At 56.6% G+C, this 13,946-nt stretch overlaps 2 pseudogenes; both read right to left on the bottom strand.

Moving 5' to 3' along the window:
• Positions 1 to 4,372: 4,372 nt before the first annotated feature.
• Positions 4,373 to 4,551, bottom strand: LOC142766395 (U2 spliceosomal RNA; annotated as a pseudogene).
• Positions 4,552 to 7,619: 3,068 nt separating this feature from the next.
• LOC142766400 (U2 spliceosomal RNA) lies at positions 7,620 to 7,794 on the bottom strand (annotated as a pseudogene).
• Positions 7,795 to 13,946: the final 6,152 nt, after the last annotated feature.

The raw sequence follows: 13,946 nt of genomic DNA, 5'->3' as shown, positions 1-13,946 counted from the left end.
AGTGCATGGCGCGCCAGGGGAAAGGGACACAGAGGGAGAAGGAAGGGAGCGCAGTGGGGGAAGGGCGCTGCCATCTGGGGTGGGGTCGGCGTACTAGGCGCTGGAATCGCCGGCTTGAGGGGGCGGGTCCCCTTCGCTTTCCGCGCGCTCGCCCAACTTCTGTGATTTCGCTTTCGGAGGGGCGTCGCTGTCGCTGCTCCTCGCGCCGAGCCCGGCCCGTCGCTGCTTCGTCTCTCCGCTCGTCGCTCGTTCTCTCGGATCGCTCTTAACACCCTCTCCTGTGCGTCGGCGCGAGCGCGAGCGCGAGCGTGTCCTCTGATCGCGGCCAGTCGCGGTCTGAGCTGTAATCGGGTCCCGGTTTCGGCAGAGACTGGGCAACGCATGGTCAGAGGAGGGCGCAGGGAGGGGTATCAGGCTTGGTTGAGCGCGAACTTCAGGGAGCACGTAGTACCCGCGACTCACGATGGGCAAGTCCTCTCGGGCGGGGTCTTGGCTCCTTTCTTCCAAGTCCAGGGGAGTGACTGGAGCCAGCACGTTAGTGGGTGGGTTTGCGACAAGGAGGCTCGCTGCTTCTTGCTCAGAGGCACCAGTAAGGGCTTTAGGCGCGACAGAGGAACCCTGGCGGCCGGGCCCGCCTAGCGGGCGTGCGGGCTGCGTGGTGGGTGACGATTGTGCAGAGACCGTCTCGAGGTCACTGGTGTCTGTTTCAGACGACGTGGTGGCGACGTCGTCAACGCTTCCCGGCTTCTCCCCTTCGTTGGCAGACGAAGTGTCCGCACTGCTGCCTGTGGGCGGGCCAGTATTGCAGTTGCGGTCCTCGGGTGGGAGCCCCTTCCCAATGGTGCGAGGTGCAGTCCTTGGCGATAGCACCTGTAGGCGTGGGGCACTGGCGGCCTTCGATACGGCAGGGCCGCTTACATGTACAAGTGAGGGGGTGGTATCAGTCAGTGTGGGGAAACCGCGGGCGGCAGACGCGTAAGAGCGCCTCCGAAAACACTCGCGCGTCCCGTGGTGGCCGCCACAGCGTTTACATTCGGCCTCGCAGCCCTCCGTATCGTGGCCAAAAATGCCACACCGTCTGCAGTACGCGGCAGAACATGCGGTCGCCATGTGTCCGACCTCGCCGCAGCGGGCGCACACGCGACGCATCCCACGGTATTCACACATGACTTTGTGCCCCGCTATTGTCATGAAATTAGGAACAGGCCGGGACATTTCTATTTTGACTAGCCTCACACCATTTAGCTTAGTCTGGCGAGTCGCCAAGGTGGCGAAGGAAATGCTCTTAATTTTGCCGAAAGGGGCAAGAGCATTACTAAGGGCCTCATCAGACAAGAAAGCCGGGTAGCGGTAGACGTTCACGTACGTTACCGGCGGCCCGACTGCCTCTACCGGCACCTTCACCCCATTCACCGTGAAACCCTCCGCCACCATTAGGCTCGTCGCCTGACTAGCATTGCGAGTACACACAAGGAACTTTGCGCCCCCCATGTGCTGAAGCACGAATACACTATCATCACCAGCGGTTAATTCTACTGCATCAATCAGATCGTCAACAGAGACATCGCCCTCGGGCGCGGAAAACATGAAACAATTCTCCCTCACCGGGAGCTCAACTGGCATGGCCATACTGGTGGGCGGATCCCGCAAGCCGCCGGGGGGGGCGAGGCTCTGGGACGACTCGTGACGTGCAGTCAAGCTGCACACTGGTAGGCAGCGGCTCAGCTGAGGCGGGGGCCGCTTGGGGTCTGGTGATGGCAGGGGTCGCCGCTAGGAGCTCCGGGGCAGCAGGGGCGGACCGGGGGCCTGGCTCGACCTGGCATGTAGAGGGTCTCCGGGCGGGAAGGCCCGAAACCCAAGGGTGGCAGCCGCGTGCACGAGGCTGCGGCGGCGAAGGGCTTGCACTGGTTCTGGGGCTCGAACTCCGAGAGGGCCCGGGGGCCGACGCCGACGTGACGTGACCCCGGGACTCGCGCGAGGGCTCGTAAAAAAACAGCTAACTCGACACTTTGATCTTAGCCAAAAGGCCGAGAAGCGATGCAATTCATTAGCACGTAATTAAAATCCATTCTTTCACACCTCGTACTTAGTTCTGGCCAAAAGCCGGGCAAACAGTAGCAAAGCAATTCCGACGTCCACCCATGCACAACCAGCATTGTGCACCGACAGCGGCAGCGCTGGCTTCACGGCATTGCTTTTATCCCCAGTCCGCTTGAAGTTTCTAGTTTCGCTTACAAACATGTTAAAACTGAAACCTTCTTTTTCCCAGAGGTCGAAGCCACGCGTGCTTGCTTGCATGCGTACTCTCTATGCGCCCATGACGTCACACCAAATGCTTGCTGGCGAACATTATCAGGCATGTCGCGAGGGATGCTACAGCATTTGTTTTAAAAACTGATGCATAGTGTACATGTCCAACTCGAGCACCAAAGTCTGGAAGGAAGGAAAAAAAAAAAAAATGACTGTGCAAAATGTGAATACGTCACCCATCCAACATGGCTTCTACGCCGGCTGCCCAAGCAACGCCTCTGCAACGACGCCCACAATCATCGGCAAAAAGGTGGTGCCTTTGGCTGCTTCAGCACGCTCAACATATGCCTTGCAAGTTCCGACGTGGCGGAACACCGCACCGAGGTCGACGAAGGTCCTGCCGTGAAAGGCAGACCCGGGAATGCGTGCGAAACGTCTACCGCGTGGGTTGTGAAGCCGGTGAATGAAGGATCATGTGGCAGAGGGTGACGGAACGTGAGTGTGCGACTTGACGCTGCGATGTCGTTCAAGCGTTCAACGGGCCGGCAGGTTCTGTCTGTCGTGGTCGAAAACGTCCGAGTTTTGCTGATTCCGAGGGGTAGGAGTGCTATGGTGGCGTGTACGAGGCGCTGGTGCGGCGCTCCGTCGATCGTGCCGGACGGACATGAGGCGGCCGAAGGCGGTCGTGAAGTGGTCGCGGAAATCAGTGGAGAAGTACTCGCCTGCGCTTTTCGTCGAAGACGCGCGACAGACGGTCTTCGGGAGACACGGGTGGTTGCACAAATGCGACCGTGCGTCAACGTGCAGCCATATTCGTGGATTATTTCGCCCCATTACGATAGCTTCGTCACTGCGCTCGCTGGTGTTGCTTGTTTTTGTTGACCTTCACTTGTGGCTCACACCCACTGTGGGGGATTGGCTGGTTTGTTGTTCTGCTTCTTCGACTTCTACATACTCGGCTTAGTGAAGCTGTGAGGAGTGACGAGTGGGTACGGAGGCAAAGCGCGCCCGGGGCGTGATCTCACGCGTCCTGGGGTCCACGTCGCTTCAGGTACGTGCGTGGTGCGTCCGAACGTCTAGTGCGCAATTTTCTTGGAACTTCCAGCAACTGGCAATTCCATTGAGGTGAGCGTGCGAGGATGTTCGTTGTAATTAACGAGAGCCAACGGTGGATGAGCTGGTATGAGATGGTGTTCAGAAATGAAGTGTTTGATCAACAAGGCGATGCCCGCCGTGGTGGTCTGATGGCCGTAAGGTACTCGGCTGCTGACCCGCAGGTGGTGGGATCGAATCCCGGCCGCGGCGGCTGCATTTCCCTGTGCTCAGATTAGGGTGCACGTGAAAGAACCCCAGGTGGTCGAAATTTTCCCATAATCATATGGTGGTTTTGGGACGTCAAACCCCAAAGGTCAGTGGACATAGGAAAAGCACATCGGGGCTTTGCCGCTCCACCGTACAGCAGGTGTGTGCGGAGTGGGTCCTGTGGCGTTCTTTGCGATTTTAATTTGTGATGGGGAATAGTGTAGATGCGTAGACGTGGCGAGAGCACGCGTCTTCAGGTTCAGACGCCGCGTGAAGATGTGAAATAAAAATGCCTTCGCTTGCCACTGCAACTGTAAACAGAAACACCAACCAAACCCCATTTTCTAGAGGCTTTTTTTATTTTTCGTTGCGAAACGGGTGAATTCGAAAAGCGGAAATAGCTTGGCACATACATACACACTTCTACACACATACATACATACACATCGCACATGCATACACATCGTATACACACTTCTAGCTTTCCTCCGAAACAGTAATGATAATTTCCTCAATAGTTTTATTAATATGAGTAGGAACGTTAAAAAAAATAAGAAACTTGAGTATGTACGTGTGAACATAACAAAATAAAAGAGACCCTCCATATATGAAATACACACGGAAACATTTATTTTCCCAGAGCAATCGTAAGTGTAAACACAGCTAGCGCACTCCCTGCACGCGAATACCGCGTCAGCCGGGGCGGCGTGCCGCCACCGTCTCGGACACTCGACGCACCCAAGCCGTTTACCCCGGTATCATGGGTAAATCCGAACACTCCTTCTATCATTGAATTTATTGTCGAACTCACCCCGCAGGGGGTGAGTGGGCCGATCCCGGAGGTAGTGCAATACCGGGCCAACCCGTGGCGGAGGTGAAGCAAGCTTCAAGCACTCCGCCGCATCACAAAAATAAGTTTAATATCTTGGATCCAAATAGGATCCGTATCAGATATTAAGCTGATAAGAACAGAGTGAGGCTGTCAAAAGAGGCAGCACACAAGAGAGGAAGTAGAAGTCTCGGCCTTGCTGGCCCGATCAAAGGCCGCCCGGACCTCCGGGACCACCGGGCCTGACCAAGGGTGCGGCGCCCTACCGGCTGCCCCAGCGTCCACCCTTTCTCACCAAAGGGCTTGGCCAGTCGCCATGGCTTAGAGCCATGGTGGAGCTGCATTGGAGCAGGCCGGCAGAGCAGGGGCTGGGCTGCACGTCCACCCAGGGCCGGGGTACCCTGGGCTTAGTCGGGAAGGCCGCCTTGGGCGACCACCCGCCAGCTAAGCAAGCGACCCCAGAGCTTATAGCTCAATACAGCGGTGATAGCGGGGTGAGCCTTTTGCCCACCGCGGAGCGTCACTCCCCTGCTGCCGCACCCCGAAGAGAGGCCGCAAGTGGATCCCGCAGGCATAACACCTTCGCGGGTCCAAAGACCCCAGACAGTCCTGCTGGAGAGGCCAGGCGGTCAGGGGTGGGTTCAGACCCACGCCCTAACCTCAGGACAGGGGAAGAACGTATAAGTTGCGGTGCAACTGCCCAGTCAGCTCCCGAGGGAGCCCGGTTTGGATGCACCGCAAGCGTAAGAAGGAAGCGGGAAAAGAGAAGCGAGAGGAGAAAGAAAAAAAAGAGTGAAAAGGGTTGTCCCCCCTCAAGGGGGGGCATCCAACCCCGGCCCAAAGGCCAAAAATGTAGTCCCGAGAGGTAGGACTACACTTTGATCTTAGCCAAAAGGCCGAGAAGCGATGCAATTCATTAGCACGTAATTAACATCCATTCTTTCACACCTCGTACTTAGTTCTGGCCAAAAGCCGGGCAAACAGTAGCAAAGCAATTCCGACGTCCACCCATGCACAACCAGCATTGTGCACCGACAGCGGCAGCGCTGGCTTCACGGCATTGCTTTTATCCCCAGTCCGCTTGAAGTTTCTAGTTTCGCTTACAAACATGTTAAAACTGAAACCTTCTTTTTCCCAGAGGTCGAAGCCACGCGTGCTTGCTTGCATGCGTACTCTCTATGCGACCATGACGTCACACCAAATGCTTGCTGGCGAACATTATCAGGCATGTCGCGAGGGATGCTACAGCATTTGTTTTAAAAACTGATGCATAGTGTACATGTCCAACTCGAGCACCAAAGTCTGGAAGGAAGGAAAAAAAAAAATGACTGTGCAAAATGTGAATACGTCACCCATCCAACATGGCTTCTACGCCGGCTGCCCAAGCAACGCCTCTGCAACGACGCCCACAATCATCGGCAAAAAGGTGGTGCCTTTGGCTGCTTCAGCACGCTCAACATATGCCTTGCAAGTTCCGACGTGGCGGAACACCGCACCGAGGTCGACGAAGGTCCTGCCGTGAAAGGCAGACCCGGGAATGCGTGCGAAACGTCTACCGCGTGGGTTGTGAAGCCGGTGAATGAAGGATCATGTGGCAGAGGGTGACGGAACGTGAGTGTGCGACTTGACGCTGCGATGTCGTTCAAGCGTTCAACGGGCCGGCAGGTTCTGTCTGTCGTGGTCGAAAACGTCCGAGTTTTGCTGATTCCGAGGGGTAGGAGTGCTATGGTGGCGTGTACGAGGCGCTGGTGCGGCGCTCCGTCGATCGTGCCGGACGGACATGAGGCGGCCGAAGGCGGTCGTGAAGTGGTCGCGGAAATCAGTGGAGAAGTACTCGCCTGCGCTTTTCGTCGAAGACGCGCGACAGACGGTCTTCGGGAGACACGGGTGGTTGCACAAATGCGACCGTGCGTCAACGTGCAGCCATATTCGTGGATTATTTCGCCCCATTACGATAGCTTCGTCACTGCGCTCGCTGGTGTTGCTTGTTTTTGTTGACCTTCACTTGTGGCTCACACCCACTGTGGGGGATTGGCTGGTTTGTTGTTCTGCTTCTTCGACTTCTACATACTCGGCTTAGTGAAGCTGTGAGGAGTGACGAGTGGGTACGGAGGCAAAGCGCGCCCGGGGCGTGATCTCACGCGTCCTGGGGTCCACGTCGCTTCAGGTACGTGCGTGGTGCGTCCGAACGTCTAGTGCGCAATTTTCTTGGAACTTCCAGCAACTGGCAATTCCATTGAGGTGAGCGTGCGAGGATGTTCGTTGTAATTAACGAGAGCCAACGGTGGATGAGCTGGTATGAGATGGTGTTCAGAAATGAAGTGTTTGATCAACAAGGCGATGCCCGCCGTGGTGGTCTGATGGCCGTAAGGTACTCGGCTGCTGACCCGCAGGTGGTGGGATCGAATCCCGGCCGCGGCGGCTGCATTTCCCTGTGCTCAGATTAGGGTGCACGTGAAAGAACCCCAGGTGGTCGAAATTTTCCCATAATCATATGGTGGTTTTGGGACGTCAAACCCCAAAGGTCAGTGGACATCGGAAAAGCACATCGGGGCTTTGCCGCTCCACCGTACAGCAGGTGTGTGCGGAGTGGGTCCTGTGGCGTTCTTTGCGATTTTAATTTGTGATGGGGAATAGTGTAGATGCGTAGACGTGGCGAGAGCACGCGTCTTCAGGTTCAGACGCCGCGTGAAGATGTGAAATAAAAATGCCTTCGCTTGCCACTGCAACTGTAAACAGAAACACCAACCAAACCCCATTTTCTAGAGGCTTTTTTTATTTTTCGTTGCGAAACGGGTGAATTCGAAAAGCGGAAATAGCTTGGCACATACATACACACTTCTACACACATACATACATACACATCGCACATGCATACACATCGTATACACACTTCTAGCTTTCCTCCGAAACAGTAATGATAATTTCCTCAATAGTTTTATTAATATGAGTAGGAACGTTAAAAAAAATAAGAAACTTGAGTATGTACGTGTGAACATAACAAAATAAAAGAGACCCTCCATATATGAAATACACACGGAAACATTTATTTTCCCAGAGCAATCGTAAGTGTAAACACAGCTAGCGCACTCCCTGCACGCGAATACCGCGTCAGCCGGGGCGGCGTGCCGCCACCGTCTCGGACACTCGACGCACCCAAGCCGTTTACCCCGGTATCATGGGTAAATCCGAACACTCCTTCTATCATTGAATTTATTGTCGAACTCACCCCGCAGGGGGTGAGTGGGCCGATCCCGGAGGTAGTGCAATACCGGGCCAACCCGTGGCGGAGGTGAAGCAAGCTTCAAGCACTCCGCCGCATCACAAAAATAAGTTTAATATCTTGGATCCAAATAGGATCCGTATCAGATATTAAGCTGATAAGAACAGAGTGAGGTTGTCAAAAGAGGCAGCACACAAGAGAGGAAGTAGAAGTCTCGGCCTTGCTGGCCCGATCAAAGGCCGCCCGGACCTCCGGGACCACCGGGCCTGACCTAGGGTGCGGCGCCCTACCGGCTGCCCCAGCGTCCACCCTTTCTCACCAAAGGGCTTGGCCAGTCGCCATGGCTTAGAGCCATGGTGGAGCTGCATTGGAGCAGGCCGGCAGAGCAGGGGCTGAGCCGCACGTCCACCCAGGGCCGGGGAACCCTGGGCTTAGTCGGGAAGGCCGCCTTGGGCGACCACCCGCCAGCTAAGCAAGCGACCCCAGAGCTTATAGCTCAATACAGCGGTGATAGCGGGGTGAGCCTTTTGCCCACCGCGGAGCGTCACTCCCCTGCTGCCGCACCCCGAAGAGAGGCCGCAAGTGGATCCCGCAGGCATAACACCTTCGCGGGTCCAAAGACCCCAGACAGTCCTGCTGGAGAGGCCAGGCGGTCAGGGGTGGGTTTGGACCCACGCCCTGACCTCAGGACAGGGGAAGAACGTATAAGTTGCGGTGCAACTGCCCAGTCAGCTCCCGAAGGAACCCGGTTTGGATGCACCGCAAGCGTAAGAAGGAAGCGGGAAAAGAGAAGCGAGAGGAGAAAGAAAAAAAAGAGTGAAAAGGGTTGTCCCCCCTCAAGGGGGGGCATCCAACCCCGGCCCAAAGGCCAAAAATGTAGTCCCGAGAGGTAGGACTACAACAAGGAGAAGTTTATTTAACTCCAAACATGTATACTCAGGTCACTGACTTATACATAATACTCAGCCGGCACTTCGGCTGGTCACAATAGTTTGGCGCGATCATTGGAGCGCCGCGTTACAGGAACAACACGCATGTGAATAGGCGCGCCTGAACGGGAAAACAATACATATGCAGTCATTTTAACAGGCTCTCCCACGCCCGACTCGCAAATTAACATGCAAGTGTGTACACTATGCACCCGGCCTACATAAAATAAATACATGCAACATTTATTAAATTTATACAATGCTACGCAGTGAGCGCTCTGCGCAGCGCGGCGGCGCTGCGCAGGGCAAGCACATTGCAGCGCGGTCGTGTGCGCATCTGCTCAAAACAGGATAAAGCTTGTTCGTTTATCGAGGGAGCAGTTAGGCTCCTGCGTGATACCCTATGTATCGCTCATTTGAAGAAAAGGGTGGGAGGTGGTGGGGAGGGGGGCCTCGGACGGCGGTCCGGAACTAAAAAAAGGTGGGAGGGGGGGGGGGGGTGTCAGTAGGGGATGATCGGGGAAACGAGCTTTCCGTTTCTCAAAAAGAAAAACTTGGTGTGCCAGCGGCGCAAAAACTTTTCCTCCCCGCCAGCTTCTAGCGCTTCGGACAGGAATGCCCACACCATCAAGCGAATGTTCGCTACTACCGGAAATGCCGCCCTCACTGGCGAGCGGCGCGCTTCCGCGAGGGAGCGACGCTTCCAAATCGCGAAGAGCGTGCATGCCACGACCAGTTTAGCGAAGGCGCCTTTGTTTCGCCTGAGACAGGGGGGAGGGCGGATGCGGAAACATCGTGCGATGATGCGCCACACAGGCTTGGCGGCCGTGCAATCAACTAGGGCGTGTTTCTGCGTTTCCGTTTCGCGGCAATTCGGGCAACGCGCGTTCGGGACGATGCCGAGTTTGTGCAGGCGCTGCCGCGTTGGCAGCACGTTATACGCCTTCTGCCACGCAAAGTCATGGGTCGCCTTTGGCTGGCCGTGGAAGGTTGTTGGCAGGGCTCGAAGAGCGTTTCTGGCCACCGTTTTCTCCTCGTCGGATAGTTGGGCGCGGTTGAGGGCTTCCGCGATTCGGGTGGGCGGGTCGGCGTCAACGTCGCAGTCCGGCGTCTCTTTGGTAAGCATGCGCATCGTCGCTGATGCTGTCCTGTAGAAATGCGAGGGTATTTCTGCGTGTGGCCCGGAGTGTCTGCTTGCGCCCAACCAACTATTTGTTGCGCCACTCCAGTATAGGAGCAGGCCTCTCCCGAGGTAATCGCCCGCTTGGAAGAGGGAGCGCGCCGTCTTCACAGCGAGGATTTTGCTTAGGGTGAGGGCGTGCGGTAGCCCAAGCCCCCCCTCTGTCACAGCCATCTGTAGGAGGCTTCGCCGCACCGGTGGAGGTTTGTGGTTCCAAAGGAATGCGTTTAGCATCTTGTTGATCTGGGTTGCCACTTTCACAGGCATGACAGCAACCCGGCTCGTGTAGAGGGCTAGTGCGCAAACACACGTTTTCGCGGCGAGAGCCTTCTCATGAATGGACAGACTGTGCCGGCTCGCTCTTTCGATGAAGTGGCGAGCCCTGTCTAGGACTCGCGTCCACGTTGTCACCGCCACTCCCTCGCATGTGTAGTAAATGCCCAGCACTTTCACCGTAGATACGATGCTGATTTCTCCGATTGCCTCGGCGGGGAAGCCACCGAACAGGAGGGCCTTACTCTTGGCTTCGTTCAGCAAGGCGCCCGATATTCCTGCGTAGGTGCTGAAGATCCGACGGAAGTGCTCCAAACTGCTTGGGTTCCGGACGAACAGGGAGACGTCGTCAGCGTATGCTAACACCTTTAGTTCGTCAGAGCCCGTCAGGGGTAGGCCTCTAAACTGCGGGTCACATGCGAGGTTTGTAAGTAGGGGTTCCAGTGACAGGATGAAGAGCGTCGGGCCCAACGGGCACCCCTGTCTTATTCCGCGCGTGTATTGGAATCCAGCCGACTCGGACCCGTTGACTACGACGCTGCCTCTCAGATCTTTATACAGGAGTTCTAGTATAGAGACGAAGTCCGCTGGGAGGCCGAAATGACGGAGCATTTCGAACAGGTATGCATGCCGCACCCTGTCGAAGGCCTTCGCCTGGTCCAGCGACAAGAAGGCTCCCTTAATTTTCTTTGCTGCGGCGAACTCGAATGCGTCTCTTGTGAGCGAAAGATTCGCAAACATAGATCTGCCTGGCACGGCGCAGGTCTGGTGCGGGGCTACCATGTCTGGGAGGAAGAGTTTGAGCCGATTGTTGACTATGGTTGCCACGATTTTATAGTCAACATTAAGAAGGGTAATCGGACGCCAAGACGCCGGGTCACATGGGGGGGCTCCGTCTTTCAAGATCAGGACGATCCGTCCGTGGCGGAAAGAGTCCGGCTTCACCCGTTGCTTGAGAACCAGGTTTACAACCTCAAGGAGGTGATTACCAAGAGTCTCAAGAAAAGCAACATAGAAAGCAGCCGTGAGGCCGTCTGTTCCTGGGGCAGAAGTTGGGGGCATGGTGCCTAAGGCGCAACGAAGCTCCTCAATCGTTGCTTCGCCACACAAAGTCGTGTAGTCAGCCTCGTCCAAGCGCCGGAGATTCCTGCAGAGATCGCTTGTTGCTCTTGGTAGCCCAGGTTCACAGGGCTCAGTCTGCTGGAAGGCCGACCTGAAGTGGTCCCGGAAGATGGCTGCAATCTCGGCCTGGTCTTCTGTGATCGTCCCGTCAGGACGCCTGGCCTCAGTGATCTTTGAGCAGCCATTCCCGTTCACCTCCCACAGATCGACTTCCGTTGTGTCTGCCGCGGTACTCTGCGTCGCCTTTGGCCTCCGCGTCAACTCTTGTAGGAGTCTGCCGTACTGGACCTCCAAGGCCCCAAGGTAGTCTTTTGTGCAGGCAGTTAGGGTGTCGGCACCTTCGATTATTCTCTTCCTCCGCAGAAGCTCATTCATTTCTCTGGTTATTCTTTTTTTTCGTTTCCTGCCCTCTCTTTGCAGGAGCCCTTTCCACACATTCTTCAGGTGGTCCCAGACTTCAGGGGTGACCTGGGGGGCTTCTTTCAGCGAGTTTGCGATGAGGTCCTGAAGAATCGGGGCGCAAGTTTTGTCATCCAACAGCGCCGAGTCGAGTCGCCAGCGCGTGCTGCCGGTAGGAAGACCGGGCGTTCCCTTGACCGTTGTGAGGACTGGGGCATGGTCAGTTTGCCCTTGCAGGAAGTCCGGCAGGGCTAGGACTTCGCACGACATAATGGAGGGGAGGAGGAAGTCCGGGACGTAAGCCCGGTCGATCCTGCTTGCCGTGGTTCTTGATGACCGGGTGGGAACGAAGGTGTCATCGTGGAGATGGACCCATACATCCGTGAGCCGCAGGTGCCGAAGGATCTTCACCAGTTCTTTGGCGTGGTAGGTTGATCCCCCTCGGCCTGGACCCCGGATGTCTCTCGTCGAGTCAACCACGCAGTTGAAGTCACCAAGAATCACGTGTGGCAGAGGATCGGTTAGGCATTCATGGAGTTCCTTAAAAAAGGAGTTTGTATCCGCGCGCGTCACTGGGGCGTATACGTTCGTAAAACGGACTCTCCTTCCGTCCACGTATATGTCTAGCATGATCGAGCGGCCATTTGCTGAAAAAATACAGTGGGAGCCCTGCCGGTAGCGACCCGAAACGAAAATGACCCCGACACCACAGGACCTGGCAGTCGTCAAGGAGAAAAAGGCATCAGTGTGGCACGAACGCCGGAAATTAACCACGTCTAAGGGAGACCTGAAGTTGGTCTCTTGGACGAAAAGTATGTCTATGTCCTGACCTTGGGCAACGGATAAGACCTGACGTTGTTTGTCCCTGTCTCGGAACCCACGGACGTTCCAGGTGGCAAACTTAAGCGACGGCATCTCCGATGGCTGCGCGCACAGCTGAGTGAAGGTAAAGAGCCAGCTGAGAGCAGGCAAAAAAAACTAGGGAGGCATTGTTAGGGGGACAAACGCCTAGGCTGTTGAGCAGAACGGGCTCGCGTGTTTTTCGTCGGTGCGGTGATCGCCTGTTTAACAGCACGCAAGCGTCAAATGTAAACAAGCGTGACGTCACGCGCTGCCGCGATAGCGAAAGAGTGTGAAAGCGCGTGTGTGCCTGCGATAAGAGGAGCATTGCAGCATGGCTTGATTCCGGTGTCGGTGGCGAGGGTGTCTCGGCGTGGCTAATCTTAGTAAGAGGGGAGGGGGGGGGGGGAGAGCGGCGCGTCGCCTAGGCAGATGGATGGCCACTTATTTTCTTCGCTCCCCGGTGTCATCCGCGGGGGCGGAGGGGGGGCCGTCGCCTATAGAGCCCTTTCGCGACTTCTTTGGCTGGTTGCGGGCTAATGTTGCATCACTGTCGCTGCTTGTTTCAGGGGGCTTTGAGCGGCGTAGGGCGTGCTCGGCGCTCTCGGCTCTCCCCCCTTTCTCCTTCCTCCTGTCTTCTGTACCGGTCGCCGACCTTCGGCGCGAGCGTGAACGGTGCCGCCGCTGTTCGAGTTCAGGCGGGAGCGTGTTTGCGGGAGAGGAAGGGGGGGCGTCTCCTGAGCTGCTCGCTATTGGTAACTGGTGGAAGAGGCCGGTGAGGGTTGTCGAATCGTCGTGTGCAGCGTCGCCCGGGAGTATGTAGCGGCCGCAACTCGTGATCGGGATGTCTTCTGAGCAGTTTGGGCGTGTGTGCCTGCTGGGCAGCGGCGGGAAAGATTCGTCGTCCAGTCTGCGCGGCGCTTGCTCCTCTCTATTATTAGTCGCCTTGGCCTTTGCGGTTTCTTGGTCATCAGGCTCCGATAAGACCACCACCCATGAATCACGTGACGAGTTCGGGGAACTGGACTCGGTGCCGCTTCCGCCGTCGGAGACGCGGTGTGTGTGAGGGCTGTCTGCTCCTCCCGCTTTCGCTGGCTGACCCGCGGGAAGCGACGTGGACGTGGACTCGGCGTGCGTACTGTCACTCGTGTTCGTGGTATCCGTCTCCCTAACTGGTGGAACGCTAGGGGGGGTACGAGTGGGGGGGCCCGAACGCAAGACTTGCAAGTTCGGCTTGTCGGTACGGCTGACCAGGGGGGTGAGGACGCTCGCGCGGTCTTGTTTGTTGGCGGCGGTTGTAAGAGCAGTCGGGAGGCCACGGGCGGCTGCGACATAAGACCGTTTGCGAAAACATTCGCGTGTGCCGTGTTGGCCCCCACATCGCTGGCACTCGGCTTCGCATCCCTCCGTATCATGGCCAAAGGTGCCACACCGTTTGCAATAAGGCGTCGAGCAAGCGGAGGCCATGTGGCCCACCTCGCTACACCGCGCGCAAACGCGCCGCATTCCCCGGTACTCGAACATTACGCGGTGCCCCGCGACGGTTGTGAAGTTGGGCACCGGTTTGTTCATTTCCATGCGCACAACTCGTATGCCATT

Source organism: Rhipicephalus microplus, chromosome 6 (genome assembly GCF_043290135.1).
Source record: "Rhipicephalus microplus isolate Deutch F79 chromosome 6, USDA_Rmic, whole genome shotgun sequence".
Classification (NCBI taxonomy): domain Eukaryota; kingdom Metazoa; phylum Arthropoda; class Arachnida; order Ixodida; family Ixodidae; genus Rhipicephalus; species Rhipicephalus microplus.
The sequence above is the reverse complement of the archived record's forward strand: the minus strand, read 5'-3'. Positions and strand labels throughout refer to the sequence as shown.